Genomic DNA, 6,058 nt, shown 5'->3' with positions numbered 1-6,058 from the left:
CGTAATTCTCTGGTAATTAGAATTTATAGCAATCTTAATCGTTTTTGGCAGCCCGGAAACAAGCAGACAACAGCCAAAAGCCAACGCCGAGTGCGCCTCTTCTTATATTTGTTTGTCCGGCCTGGCTCGGCCATCTATTTTATTCATAGAATTTCATTAGCCTGGAGACTGAGTCTCTGCGAGCGGAAAGCGAAAAAATGTTACGACTTATTTGTTATTAAAATACTCGGCGCACACCTGGACCGCACCTTTTGTGTTAACCGCATCAATGCCAAGCATTTGCAAATTAAATATTAATAAAATAAATTCCAGGCATATAACTGAAGAGAATTTGCATTTTTTACAAAATTTTCCATTTCGAATTAATAGGAATTTATGACGCCCGCAAAAACAAGATGCCAACAACTGGGCGTATTTACAAATATATATATAGAGGGAGAGCGTCAGAGACATAACAAGATGAAAGAGAGAGCGGACACTCGCGCGCGCCTTTCTGCAAATATTTTGGGGCTAAAAATATTATTGCTATTCGAAGATTGTAGTAGCTACGGCCAGCTCCTTTTACAGAACACAAAATTCTTGTGTGCTCTATATGCCAGACAGCGCTGGAATGTCTGCCTCAGTGAGCACTAAAGGAAAACACAAGAAACTGGCCGTGGCTTCGGAATGTAGAAGCAGCCAATACCCTATAAAGATGCATATAAAACAATTAACATCAGAATTTGGAATAAGAATTCAAGTAAAACTTTTTGATAAAGTTATAAAGCATATTGTGTATATATATGTTATGCATGACAAAGCACACACCCTTTTGCACTAAAAAAGTACAGGGTATCACAAGGCGCTTAGAATGCTGGCAGTGCCTATTTAATATATACACAACATATTTATATAGTATATGCATACACTATATCTGGCCTCATAAATACATAAATATGCTAAGAGAAACAACAATAGGAAGACACGAAAAAAACAGAAAAGGAAGGAAATCGGTGGCATCCTTTTTATAAGCAAATTGAAGTCGACGCTTGTAGCTGAATGAACGAAACTATAAAAAGAGCCGCAAAACCGCATCAAACGCACAACGGGATATTAAGCACAAAAGTTGAGCGAAAAGATTTTTAGTAGCAGATCAGGGCAGCGAAGCTGAACTTAATGAAATAAAGCACTTGCTGGGCAACACACACGCGCCTTTGGGATGACCTGAAACCTAAAGCTAAAGCTAAATGCAAACCTTAGCATAAGAAGTCAGTCATGAAAATCGTACGTGAGCAATGAAAAAGTCGCAAACACTTTATTATACATATATAGAAAAAAGGGAGAAAGAGAGAGAGAGAGAGACGGCTAAAGGGCAGGCGTGTCTGCCACTGAATGCTACGCGTTGCGTATACGTAATATTTGCCATGTAGCTAAAGACCAGCCAACTGATGGAGAAACAATGAAAACGAGCGAATGGTTGCAAAAGGGAAACGCAGACAGGGAGAGGGCGAGCGATAGAGAGCTAGGGGCAGAGGCGAGGGGTAGCTGAAGCACGGGCGATTTACACTCATTACTCATACGCCGCGTCATTGTGCCAGATAAAGAGCCAAAGACAAAGGAGCCCAAAAACCGCACGCAGGACAGCAGCAGCAGCAACAGCAACAGCAACAACGACAGCCGCGTAAGGACATTGCCAATGCATATAATGACAGAAGAGCGGATACGCAGAGGAAGAGTAGGTTGCCGTTGGTATTTTTGTTGGTATTTTGGTATTTCGAGCATGCTCACGGCAGCTAATGCATAGTTTATGGCGCCTATTGCCCGAAAGTGTTTGCCCAAATAGGTTTAAGCGCCGTCAGCGATATTAAAGCACACTGAACAGTTTGGGTCAAGCTAACGACGGTACTCAACGCTTAAAGCCGTTAAAAAGCGTTTGAGTTTGCATAGTGTCATCTTGAAATGTACACTGCGTATACGTCATTTATTAACTCAACGAAGCAAATCATTGCGCAAATAAAAGAAATTGGCAAGAAACTGCGAGTAATAGAAAATTGAATACTCTGCAGAGGGATAACGTGATGTATTGGCTGTAATAGAAAGTTGCTATGGGATTTAAACATAACATATAAATAAACATAAATAAAGTATAAAATATAATAATCGTACGATATGCATGAGAGCTTACTTATGATAATAGAGCATGGCAAAGCTTTTAATTGTTGAGCTTTTTTAATTTATTTTGATTAAACAAAAACTTTTTCATATTAGAACAGAATTCTTGGTTGATATGGGACAGCTTTCCACATAGAGAGCTATATAATTTATTAATATAATCTAAACTAAATTTTATTATAATATTGAATATTTTAAAGAGTTTATAGTACTAGTAGCATTAAGCATGAATATGTAAGCTTTAGTCTATAATAATCTTAGAACTTTTTGGGAGCACTTCACATCTTATCATGAGGTATATATATTTATTATTAACAAAAACTTAATTTTTTAAACAATTGCCTCTCTCCCAAATGCAACAAATTTCCAGTCATGCATTGTCAGGCAGTCAGTTAGTCAAGCCGTCAGCTATATGCAGTCAACTCTTGCTGTAGATCAACAATACAAGAAACCCAAAGCCTGCATCAAAAAAACACTGGTTGCAGCTCAAGTAAATATAGGCAAAGCCTACCTTGTGCAAGCTTCACAAATTTCATGACCAACTGATAATGCCCTCTTTAAGGGTATATTAACTAAATCCTCAATCTGTGTGGCTAGAAACGTGATAAAACTGGCTAAGGATAAAGGCTTATGGCCATTGGCCTGTTGTGTGCCAGGAAGTGAAATCGAAACTACAAAGTGCACTAATTTGAGGTGTCGAAAAGGGTTGTGGGATTGTAGGTCCCATATAAACCGCACGAGCGCTAAGGCTTTGATGTGCGCTCAAGGGTTTGAACAGGTGGTAGCAGATAATCTAATCAAAAGGACCTACAAACAGGACCTGAAAAAGGTTGCCGCTTTATTTGTTTATTTGTTTATTCGTTTGTTTGCCTAACCACACTCACACACACACACACACACTAGTACATTAAACATGCCAGTCACACACAACAAAATGTCCCTTAGATACACATATATACTAGCTCTATATATACCTATATATTCGAGACTTATTTAAATATATAATTCCTAGCGCCTTTGCCAAACAGCCAAGCTTCAACAACGGCTGCTCATCTTTTTAATAAGTATGCAAATGCCAAGTCCAAGTCTTAAGCAGTCAAGAGAGTGGGCAGGCTGCTTCGCTTTGGTTTTGTTTTTAAATTTTCACGAAATTCATGTTTTTTGCCACATTGCGTCTAGACTTTCGAAAGGGCGCATAACAAATTTATAAGCGCTCGTTGAGTAACCAAACATGAGCGTGGGTGGTGAGTACCTGAATAAAGTGAGCAACAGGAAGGTAAGCGTGGGAGCGAGAGACTTATAGAAGGAGATAGTTATAAGTAGAGCGAGAGAGGAAGATTGATAGCGTAAGCGGAGGAGCTACAAAGAGAGAAAGAGAGAGAGGGAGGCAGAGGGAGCGAGAGAAATGCCAAGTAAACGCAGCTTTTAACGAGCTTCATATAAGCAATTACTGCATTTGTGCCAGAGATTATACAAAGGAATATATGAGTAAGCCAAGTAAAATAAACAATGAACGAATATTAAATACCCTAGAAATTCTTTTGGCTTAAATAACTTGAGATTTTTGTGCTGCAGCTGCTAAAGTAGCTTGAAGAATAGAAGCGCAGCGAAAAGAGGAGAACAAGGGAGAAGCGATAAGTAAGAAATTCAAGACAGAACTGAAGAGAAGAATAGAGAAGACAAGACATTATAAAGAAGAATCAGTAGAGAAAATTATGAATGTTTGGAGAAATAAGACTAGAGAGATGTTAAGAAGAAGAGTAGAAAAGAGAGAAGAAGGTAATGCTGAATAAGCAAAAGCAGCACAGAGGAAGGCAGAAAAGAATACAATAAGAAGAAAGAGATAAAGGGGAAAAAGAAGAGTAGAGAAGGCATGTAAACGGAGCGGAAGAAGGCAAAGTAAAGTCTAACTTATCTCAAGTTTCGCACACACACTCACCTCACTAATATGCCTGCTTAAGCAGAGTATTTAAAGAATGCGTCTGCATTATGATAACTTAATTACAGCGCATGGCCGGCTCATAATTTGCAACCTATGCATGCCTTTCGCCTATTGTATACAGCAGATATAAAACATATATATATGTATATATATATATATAGAGAGAGAGAGAGAGAGCTGAGCATATAGCCGATGTCTGGGGCTGTGGCCGGACGCTTACTTAAGCTAAAAGCTTTTGTGTATACATTTTAATTAATGTGCAACATTTAAATGCACAGCAAATGGCGTTAACATCGTTGTTGTTGTGGTCAGTGTGGCACAGGTTGATGCAGCCCAAGCAGAAGGGCTCAAGAGAGAAAGAGACAGAATAACAGAGAGAGAGAGAGAGAGAGAGAGTGAGAGAGTGAGAGCAAGTGAGCCAAAGACTGTTAAGTATTATTCGTTCAGCTAGGGCTGAGCTCAACTTTGGCCAGGCGTATGTATGCGCGTTATAGTTAAAGCAGCCGACGACAGATAAACCAGTGTTAAGCACAAATTAATGGCCTTAATTTATGCACAGCAAAAGGCCACACCTACACGCAGACACACACACACACACACGCACAGAGCCACGATTCGCGTTGCGGTTTTAATAACTTAACAAAAATGTATTGCCGGCGAGACTTGCATTGCCGGCTAATTAGTATTTAGTAATTGAAAACGCGCGCGTTGCCCACTTGAACGGGCATCGACATCGATAAGAGCAATAGCCGGAGCGTGGGAGTGCAAGACTTGTAGATGCCCTATGTTGGGAAATGTAGGCGTTGCGATGTGTATGGGGAGATGGAGAGTGAGCGGGATGGAACTCGAGAGGGAGATTAGGACAAAGAGAGATTGGAATTATAGATAATATATACAGAGATATAAAATTGATGGGGAGCGAGATAAAGAGAGAGAAAGATAGACAGAAAGAGAGGTAGAAATAAAGAGAGACAGAGAAAGACACATAGGGAAAGAAAGAGATAGCGTGAGAGGGAGATAGGGGAAAAGGGAAAGTGATATAAAGTGAGACATAAAGACAGGTATCTCTATCTAGGTCTTGAGAGAGACTAACAGACAGAGAGAGGCCATAAGGTCTGATCTTATACTACTGAGAAAAGGCAGAGAAAGGCTCCGTGGTCGGATGCTCTGATATTGAAAACGAAAAGAAGCGAAAAAGACAGAGAAAGGCTATAGCTAATCTAACTTGCTGAACTACAAATATTATTTAATATCAATGAAAATTGCTCATTTAAAAACTTACAGCCAAAGTTGGAGAAAAAAGTTAATCTTCAAGATAAATTCATCTCTCTGAACTGGCACAGAGTAACATAGTAACAGGACTTTCCGTTCAATCATCAATTTACATTAATTTATAGCTACATTCTTTCAGACTGTTTAAGAAACGTTAAAAATTTCAAACGGCCGTCTCAGCTTATCATTACGAGCTTTTAATGCCTTTATCAGCAAGCAGCATGCACTGCGAGCAGAACACGCCCATCCACTGCCAGCGCTGATCCAATATAAATATACTCCAATCTTATTCGGCTGCCTACACCTCTTATAAATATAAATATTTGCACAGCCTTAATATACCCTCAATTTTTGCCGGGACATTTTCAGTGGGTAGACTTTATAACAAGCGACAGGCAACAACAATGGCAGCAGCAAACGCGAAACTTCATCGGAACCGTGGGCAATGTAATCAGCACTACTTAAAGCCAATTAGCCGCAAATATGGCCGGTAAGCCGTTGCACACCTCACCCAGCTAGACCCCTCTCAGACCCTGACTCTTTCTCTTTTCAATGGGGCATGAAGCGCGTCCGTTCGCATTTGGTACGTGCCACGCCTTTTTGGGCACGTTTGTGGTTCACGCTGCCGCTGCTGCTGCTGCTATTGCTGCGGGTGTAGGCGGTGCGGATGGCGTTGGTGGTGCTGGCGATTTT

This window comes from Drosophila hydei, unplaced genomic scaffold (assembly GCF_003285905.1).
Source record: "Drosophila hydei strain 15085-1641.00,03,60 unplaced genomic scaffold, DhydRS2 tig00000283-arrow-arrow-pilon, whole genome shotgun sequence".
In the NCBI taxonomy this organism is placed as follows: Eukaryota; Metazoa; Arthropoda; class Insecta; order Diptera; family Drosophilidae; genus Drosophila; species Drosophila hydei.
Note: the sequence above shows the minus strand (reverse complement) of the source record.